A 10,513-nucleotide genomic window follows, 5' to 3' on the forward strand; every position below is an offset into this window, starting at 1 on the left:
ACCTTCATAGTACTGAAATTTTTTGCCTCTTCCATAACAGTGAGCTTAACATTGAACCTGTTAGGAAGAACTCGAACGATTTTTCTAACAAGAACAGAATCATCAAGTTTTTCACCAAGTGCAAAATACTCATTAGAAATATCAGATAATCTCTCATAAAATTCAGATAGTGTTTCAGAATCAGACATTCTAAGGTCATCAAACCTAGTTTGTAACATGATAAATCTAGACCTTTTAACATCTACAGTTCCTTCAAACTGAGTTTGAAGAATTGTCCAAGCATCTTTAGCCGAGACACATGTGGAAACAAGTTTTATAAAACTTTCTCCAACACCATTAAATATGGCGTGAAGAGCTTTATTATTATAGCTGGATAATTTTTCTTCTTCTGTGTCCCAAACAAGTTCAGATTTTACAATTGTGCTTTCATCTTCACCTTTTTCAGTAGGAGGTGACCATCCAGACAAAATTGCTCTCCATGCTTTCTCATCTTGAGCTTTTATGAAAGCTCTCATCCTAACTTTCCAGTATGGATAGTTTGAGTCATTTAGCAATGGAGGTCGAGACACCGAACTACCTTCTGCAAAGAAAGACATTTCACACAAAACAAATCAAACGGAAAATAACCACAAGATCTCACTAAGAGTTTAGTGAACCGCTCTGATACCAATTGAAATTCCATTTTTTATGATTACCAACTTAATTATTTAAATTAAATAATTAATTGTTAAACTGTTACAGAAATGTTTAAACAGATACCAAGACTGTTTGAACAGAAACCAGATATGTTTAAACAGTTTGTGATCAGAAGATAAAAACGAACATAAAGTAAAGAGCACACGAATTTTTACGTGGTATCAGCAATCTTTGCAGATTGCTACTAGTCCACGAGGCCACGCCCAGAGAATGAAATTTATTAGAAGAATATCTAAATGATTACAAAACCAAATTGACTTATACAAATAAAGACTCCCTATTGAATTTGTCGCAACTGTTGTAATCTAAACTTCTAATCAAATTTCTGAAGTGCTAAGATCTTGAACTCCCTTCAAATCATAACACTTGCACTTTTCCTCCCGAAAAGTGACTCACGAACAAGACTTCTCCCGAGCTTGATGACCAATGTCCAAGTGTGTTCAACCTGCACAATTAACACAAAGAAAACAATACAGAAGTACACTGTAATAAAACACTAAGAACTTGCTGGACTCAAGTTCTTCACATAATAAAAAGTCTCTCTAAAACTTGAAAAAAATATATAGAAAATAATACACCAAGAGAGATAATCAAAAAACCAACGACCTAAGGATGATTATATATATTTTAGAATCCCTTTAGGTCGTGGAAAACAAATCATAAATCAAACAGCCAATAAATGGAAAATCTTCCAAAACAGGAAAGTCAGAATCTGTTCAAACTGACTGGCAATCCGTTCAAACAGATTCATTGAACCTGGACAGTTTTTCAACCCAGTTTCCTTAAATAAATAAGGAAACAATATATCCTTTATTATTGCAAGCTGTACACGATTTCTGGGCAACCAAATCAGATAAATAAAAATAAATACTAATAATTTCCAATTCAAGAAAAAGATATTCTTTTATAGGAGAATATATATATTTATTTTATTAACACATAAAAAATCTGAATATAGAAAGGCATATTTCAACAAAACAAGAAACTACCCATTTTCGAAATTCACCACAAAATATTACAAAAGAGGAAACTACTAATTTCGAAAATACCCTTTTAATTAATTTTGTCTTTATTATCAAAAATGCCAATAAAGGATTTTACAAAATCTCTCCACTTCGTTCTCTCCTCTAAGTAGCTCAACACTCAGTCTTTCTCTACCGCGCCATTGCAGAGTCGACCAGTCCACCACGTAGTTGCCAACACTCCATCTAAGGTGAGCTCTTTCTCTTTCTCTCTATGCTCTACATCTAAAAAAAATTATTTGAAAGTTTTGTTTGAAGACTTGGCCTTTGAATATATTTGTTATTGATGTGAAATTTAATGTTTGATATTGATAGAGCAATAAATCTGAGTTTAATTGCTCTTCATTTGAGTTTGAATGTGTTTTTGCTCTTGATCCAAATGTGAATATTTTTTTTCCTAAAATCATATTTGTTAATCTGTTTCTAGCCCTTATCCTATTCCTCTAAAATCCCTTGAGTCCTAGATTTTTTTATCACTTTGTGAATATGGAAACCTTAAGAGCTCCACTGCCATTAGAGGTCTTTAAAGAAGTAAAGAAAGTGAAATGACAAGATAAATGATGAGTTGACTCAAAAATTTCAATCAGAAATGGGTAAGGAAGAAGGAAGTTGTGTTTAATTCCATTTGTGTATGAAATATGTCCTCCAAGTGTTTGTAAATTTTTTTATAAGAGACTGTAATTTCAAGTAAGGTAAGGGCAAGGCATGGTGGTTATCAAAGATTGCAATGGTCTGTTTAAGATTTTGGCAGCTGTGATAGTTGTTGTTGGCGATATATTTGAAGGTGAACTTAAAGCAGTGCTTAAAGTAATCTATGATTGTGTTAAAGTTGTTGATGCTTGTTTTTCCTACATGGCAAGAACTGTTTGGATTTAAGCTTCATTTTCTAAGTACTTTTTTAGTCTATTAACCATGTTTTTAAGCACATTTATGTACTGTTAGTCTATCTTGAAATAGATATGCAAATCCACCATGTTTTCTACACATTGATTATATGATTATACATATAATCTATATCTATATAGTTAAAAAGGAAAAATGGCAGCAATAATCCAAAATGACTATAGTCTTAATATTTTTATTTAGAAGTTATGTTGGATGCTTGGAAAATACATGTAGGAAAACCTGGTATTTGAGTTGAAGTTGGAGTTTGTATTTATCTAGACCTTATGTTTAATTTAAGTTTTCCATGCTTGCTGAAATGGATATGGAATTGTTTACTGCTGTAATTTACAATTACTAGTTGTTTTCCTTGCTGAAATTGATGTTAGATCTTGTTTGGTAGAGTTTATTATTCTAGGGTCTATATTTATATAATTTGTGGTGTGATGTTGATGTTAATAGTGGGTTGATCATGATGAAGCTCAACTGGATGTAGACCAAAGTTTTATTTTTGGTTGAGCCAGTATAAAATTTGGTTTTTTTTTTTTTTTTACTGTTTATATTTTGATTCAAGTTCTGCATTTGTTTTTTTTGGTACTATACACAAAACAATTCAACAAAACACTATCTCCAAAACCAAAAACTTTAAATAAAACCAACAATGCCAAGCTTTTGGTGCATGGTAAACACATCATGACAATTTTTTTGGAGGGGCTCTTTTCATAATTATTATATATATGTGTGTGTGTGTGTCCTAACTTGCTCTATGATCTTAATTAGGTAGTTGTACAAGCAGACATAAGCATATCTCAATGTAGAGATTTAACCCATGGGATCCCAGATAATTCATAGTACAAATAGTCAACAACCCTATGCTTGTGTGTGTGCTTTATCAAATATTCATTTCCATTGTGGTTGGTTTGCCTGAGCAAGAATAACTAGTACAATGATCATCAAGAGGCTCTCTGTAACGACCCAAAATTACTAATAAGGCTTAAAGGCCTTGATTAATGTGTCGGGAGGGCACAATTGGAAGTTATGTGAATTAATGTTGAAAATGCATGATAATGGCGCAAATGCATGCTTATATGATTATTTGGATTAATGTGATGCATGACTATGTGTATTAGTATGCATGTAGGCCCTGATTAGGTTATAAGGGCATATTTGTAATTTTGGCCCGTTGAGGGCATAAACGTAAATATTTGTGATAAATTTTTGAGACCACATTATTATGTGGATATATTTGTAGTTTGTGACTCGAGGCGATCCTAGCAAGCAGTTTAGCGAGAAAGTCACAGCGGGGATTTATACCCGACTCAGGGTAAGTCTGGGGGTATATCTGGGGATTTAGAGAATATATTGGAGACTATTTGTGATTGAGGAAAATATTTGGTGATTAGTTAAGTGTCGAGATGTAAGTGGAAATTACTAGGGACACTCGAGGAATTAGCGGGAATTGGGAGTAAGTGACTAAAATGTCCTTGAAGTGTTTTAAGACTTAGGAACTAATGGGAGGGAAAAAGGGTCATTTGATTGGAAATAGATAAGTGTTATTCTGCTTTATGGCTTTAGTGGAAGTTGTAGAAAGACTCAGAAGCTAAAGGAAAAGAAAAGAAGGAAAGAAAGAAAGAAGGAAAAACAGGGGACTCTCTCTCTGTCGGTTTGGCCATATCTCACCATTCTTTGTGAGTTTTGGAGCTGGAATTCCAGAGTAGGCTCAGCTTGGAGCTTAGGGCTAAAGACCTTGGTGAAGCTAAAAGAGTTAGCAGGGAATAGCCACTCAAATTGAGGTAAGTTTCAAGATTTCCTGATGTGTTTTTCTGAGTTTTATTGAGATGGTTTCTAAGCTTGAGTTTTTGATGGAATAAAGGGAAATAAGCTTGAGGAGTTGAAAGGCTTGAGGCTGGTTGGATGCTAGAGATAACTTAAGGTCAAAATTCTCCATAGAAGGTAACAAATTCTGGCTTTGAAGTTTTAAGTTTCTGAGTTTCTGGTTGAATCTTTGAGTTCTTGGGTTCAATGTTTGTTTTCTTAGTTTGATGATGCATGTGGTTAAGTCTTGTGTTTTTTGGGTTGTGTGGGGTGAGATATAGGTGATGGTAGACTCAATTTGGTGTGTAGTTGAGGTTTGGAGGGGTTCCAAGGGGTTTTGGTTCGAGGAAAATCGAAGGAAGAAAAACAGGGTGTTGTTGGTCTGTGACTAGCACTGTAGCGCTAGCCTTTGGGCGCTACAGCGCTAGGCTTGGGTTTCCTGGTGCTTTTGGTTCTGTTTGTAGCGCTATAGCGCCCTCTTTATAGCGTTGTAGCGCTACCTTGTTTCCAAAAAAGGGTTTTTGGGTTATTTTCAAGGGTTTTTGCCCAGGGGTTCGGGGTTCGATTTCACCACCCCGTTTGGTGGAATTAGGGCTTCCCGGGGGCTCAGGATTGGTCCCGAGGCTAGGTTTTGGACTTGAGGTTTGGTGATGATTTTGATCTATGGTTGTGACTAGGTGTATGCTAAGGCTAGGACGGGATCGTGCTTGAGGATCAAATTGAACAAAGCTAGCGAATCTAAAGGTAAGAAAACTGCACCCGGTTATGTGATTGTGATGGGACTAAGTGCTCCCTATATCTATATAATGTCATAGATGGTATTACGCCATGGGACATGTGATAAACGACCTAAGGGTGTCATACTCAATATTTGCGCACAGGGCGCGGCTCGGCCACTGGTAGCTGAGGATAGCTTAACATTCACTGAGCTCGGTTTAAGCGGGCCGGAGTCAGTGGGATAAACAGAGGGTGCGGCCTAAGGGCGTTAACCCTGGTTATCATATGTGATTTTATTATTGATATGAAATGATGTACTTAGTATGTTGAATACTTGATTAATGTGAATATCTGGAATGTTGAGTATACTGTATGGGTTATCTAGTTGTTTGTTTGATGATTATGCTCTGTGATTGTGTTTTCTTGCTAGCCTTGGCTCACAGGTGCTACGTGGTGCAGGTAAATGCAAGAGCAAAGTGGACCAGTCCTGAGTTGGAGAGCTTTGGGGCTGAATGTACATAGTCAGCTGATCGGCCGCCACGGTCGAGGAGTGACGCAAGACGGGAAAAGCCTAAATGTCTGTTTTGCCCTTAGAGTGGCTAGTAGTTGTACTTTCAACTGAATTTTTGTAAACTGTCTTTCAAACATTATAATTTTTGGGATCCCATGTACTAAAATGTTCAAATGTATGAAAAGTAACTTTTGTGGCCAAACTCTTTTAACCCTAGCTCAATTATAGTTTCAGTAACACGTTTTTAACTAAATGACTTGATTAGCAAGTCTCGCACGTTTGTAAACACACAGTGTAATGTCTTGGCTATCCAGGGCGTTACACTCTCCTATAATGGTGTGGATGTTTGATCTACTTTCATGTGAAACCAAGAAAAGAAGATGAAAAAATTCATTCAGGAACACCTGTTTATGAAACCCCAAAAGATTAGAATATGAACACCTTTCATGTGTATGTTTGATATGAACTTTTTTGGTTTATAGTGCTTTTACAATAAAGATTAGAATATATAATATTAATATTGCTTGCATCAATTACTATATAAGATATTATATATTGATTGAAATAATTATTTTTGTTTTTAATGCATGTATAATTATAATATAGAATATTATATATGCTCATCAAAAGTTTAAATAAATCTATTGATAAATTAAAATTCAATATCATATTACCCATGTATATAAATAGTAAATTAAAATAATTTTTAGATTGAGTAAACTAATCATATATTATATTTCTGTTATATTTTTAGATTTTCTACCAATCACGGATTCAATTTTTTAAAATTCAAAAATAGCTTACAGACAATGAATCAATCACGTTTTCAGAAACATATTTTCAGTAACTAAATTTAGTTTTCATTTCAGAATCACAGTTTTAGAAAACACAATTTTTTAATCGCAAACCAATCAGGCTCTTAGAGATTTTAACTTGAATTCTCTTTTTATTTAAAAAAAACCATGTGACATTTTCCAATTTTGACATTGTCATTTAAAATATATTTGACGACAAATTTTATAGGTATTATTTATGTTTTTGCCAAATAAAATTGCTTCAATTGGTTTATCACACTATTGTCAAGGCAATATGGCAGTACCCTAAATTTTGATTTGTTGATTATTTGAGCTTAGGAACAAATGGAACTTGAGTAGCTTAATTCTATAAAGCTAAGTTTTAAGAGTTTTTTGCTTCCTATTATTAAATTCTTTTATGCATAGAGACCGTTTACTTCATTTAGATTTGAAGAATTGGATTTCTGGACATGATTATTGTTTACCTTGTATGGTAACTTCCTAAATGTGCGAGTATGTTATTGATCAGTGACATTATTCATATTTGTTAGTTTTAGAAGTTGGCAGGTGTGATAAGTTATTATATACTATTGCTACTAAAAAATATTACAATACATATACATATATTAAATTTTTTATGTAGCAGCATATTTTGATGTGATGGTAAATTTATATTTTTTTCATTCTATTTACTCGTATCTCTTCTGAAAAAATGGAAGGATTATTAAGAGAGATTATATGCTTTTGTATCATAATTATAAGATTCAATTCAAATTGTACCAAAAATTCAAATATAATAATAATACATTTAATAATATCCATCGAGAATAATATTTAATTAATTTAAAAAATAATTATTTAAATTTAAATTTATATTCATATACAAAAAGATATTTTTTATAAAATATCTTTAATTTTAAAAAAAGTTTACAAAAACAGATATGAACATATTTTTATAAATAAAAAAATTTAATATCTTATTTAAATTTAAAATAATAATAGTAAATTAATTAACCACAAACAAGCAAATAAAAAATAAGATGGTTATATCAATTTTATTATTTTTTATTCATTTTAAATAATAATAGTAATTAAATAAAATATAAATATATTAGAACTCGCAATAGCTTCCACATCATTAGAGATGGTGGAAAATCTATCGATTAATGATACTACATAATCTATTTGAAGATTTATCGATTAACTTGTACTTACTAATTTGTTAAAACTTTGATGTCTATTTTTTGCCAACCACCTCGAACAATCTCAATATCAATCACACAATATAAACATCTGATAACATCTAAAACTATTGGGGTTTTATGCCCTAATTAAAACTCAATTTCTTTGTAATCTCATTTATTATCAATAAAAGAATAGAAATCATTTTTTGACTTGGTCAATCACTTTGCTCACATGTTTTATTTTCATGATTATTTGTTTAATATAAACTTCTATTGAATCCCGAGCATATAGCTAATCATATTCATAGTGACGTATTCACAATGGAATATACATATGATTATATGTTCAAATATAAGTTAGTCCTAAATTAGTCAGTGCAGAGGATTTACACTGACTTGCTAATCTACGATATGATCTACTTACACATTGTAGTGTTATGTTCTTTCCAGAACATTGGCAAAGTAGATAAGATCGAATGTATTTGTTACATCGGACTATACCGATATTGATAGTAGACAGAATAAGTAAACATACAGTTATTATTTGTTCTAGTCATATCATATAGTTGGTCATAGGTCAATTCAATCTAAATTTTGACTGGTTAGTATTCTAACTCATTGTATTATTTGAGTTCTTTGACTTGTTCGTTACCAACTTACCCTACGGACTAGCCCATACTTACATCTTGGGAACTCGATAGTATAATTGAGTGGGAGTGTTAATCATAGATATGAACATATATAGCTTCTGAGGAAGAAGTGAAACTATAGTTTCCTTTTTAATTTGGTTCAAGGTGCTAAATGATAGAGATCTCATTTCAGTAATTAATATTAGTTTACTGAAATATCATTTACAAGGAACTAAGTGTTTTAAGGATAAAATACAATAGGGGTAAAACGGTATTTTAGTCCCATCTCATCGTAGACCGTCTATAAAGGATTGAATGACAATTATGGTTGTAACAATGGATAATTAATAACGTATCTATATTGCTTATAGAGCGTTCTATGAATTCAATAGCGCAATTCCGAATCTTTAGTGGAGTCACGAGGAATTAATAAGTTAGTAAATTTATTTGTAAGATTTATGATAACTTATTGGAGCTTGATTTCATAGGTCCATGGTCCTCACTATACCTTGGATAAAATCATCTAGATAGTCGCAATTAATTGATTTTGTTGACTGCTTTTTTCGCTATCAACCTTTATAAGAGAGATTAAAAAAATGAACTATAAGAATGCAAGGATTTTTACGTGGTTCAGGTTATAAAAGAACCATAGTCCAAGAGTCTCTGGTATTAAGATGGTTGTAAGCTTGTGATTGCAAGCTCCGGTAGTGTATTCTCAGGCAGCGTTTGGATTGCTCCGAATACAAGTAGTTTTCTCTCTAAAAAATTGAACCCATTACAATGAGACTCCCAACCCTATTTATAGAGGTTGGGGTCATTAATGTTAATCATAAGTAATTAATACACATTCTTCCCATAATTGGGGGATTAATACACTTCAATGCATTGGGCTGCATTGAATAGAGACCATGGCCCAAGCGAGATTTGTGGGGCCCACTGTAGAAAGGTAGCCACTTTACGGGGAGCAAGCCCCTTGGACTGTCAGGGCATGCTATGCATACTTCGGTGTCAGGTGGCGTAGTAGGAGTGCGAGTTGTCAAGTCGTACCATCGATAACACTGTAGGCAGATTGCCCAAAAAGGTTGTCAGGTCTTCCTTTGAGGTAGCTAATCCGCATTGGCTGACACCTAGCCTATCCCTAAGATTCCAAGGACTAGGTCCTCGACTTGGAATATAGCTGAGGACAAGGAAAGACACGGACTACCAAGCATCCCCATGAGGTAACCTTATGAAGACATTCGTAGCTCTCAAGACATGGCCCAGGAGAGATGTTGACGCCTTATCATTATCCAAGGAGGACGACCTCCAACTCTGGGACTGACCTCCCGAGGACATATCCTTTGGGCGTTGCCTTATAAAAGAGGCATGAGAGATCATGTTTCTTGGGTGAAAACATAGACAATATATTTATTATCAATTAGAATTATCAAAGTTGACCAGGTCAATCATGGCTAGTTTCACAGAGTTATGTAATTTATAAAAGAAAAGAGAAATTATGGCAGATTTATTAATTAAGATAAATTGGTGTCTAAATTAATAAATAATTTTAAATCAATGTTCAAATTATAAATAATTAATTTGATAAATAATTTAATTAATTAATCAATAGAAAATAATACAGGTCTTGATTTTAAGTCTAATAGGCTTTTAATTAAATGGAAAATTTCACGGGTCTAAAGCCCATGAGAATTTCAACCTAGGGCTGATAATTGACTATTATTTTATCAAATTTTTAATTAAAATAAATGGCATAATTGAGTCTTTAAAAGGGGTGCTAAGTGAAAGTTGAAAACACACTTGTTTCTAAGAAGATCAGAAGATCTAGTAGGTTTTAGATTCTCTCTACAGCACAAGTCATTTTCCAAGCCTCAATATTATTTTCTATTATTCTCTTTGTATCTATCTCATGTGTTGAGAATTCCCCACTCTAGTATAGGTGATTCTAAGGAGACTTTGGAAGGCTGTGAAGAAAATTGAAGAACGGTTCAGTTTCTTGGTGATACTCTGCGACAAAAAGGATACAAGGGTTAGAGAAACTGAAGGAATGACTCATTCATTCCGCTGCACAATAATGTAAGTGTTCTTAGCTTTGTATGAATTTAATTTTAGAAACATGTTCTAGGTTAATATGTTTAATATATGATTTACATGAAAATAAACATGATCCTGTATAAGTTTTCCTAACAAAAACATGATAGAAAAATTAGATGAAGATGTTAGAATATCAAGATCAATAATTTAAAATAAAAACTTTAAAGATTAA

This window comes from Humulus lupulus, chromosome 8, assembly GCF_963169125.1.
Source record: "Humulus lupulus chromosome 8, drHumLupu1.1, whole genome shotgun sequence".
NCBI lineage: Eukaryota > Viridiplantae > Streptophyta > Magnoliopsida > Rosales > Cannabaceae > Humulus > Humulus lupulus.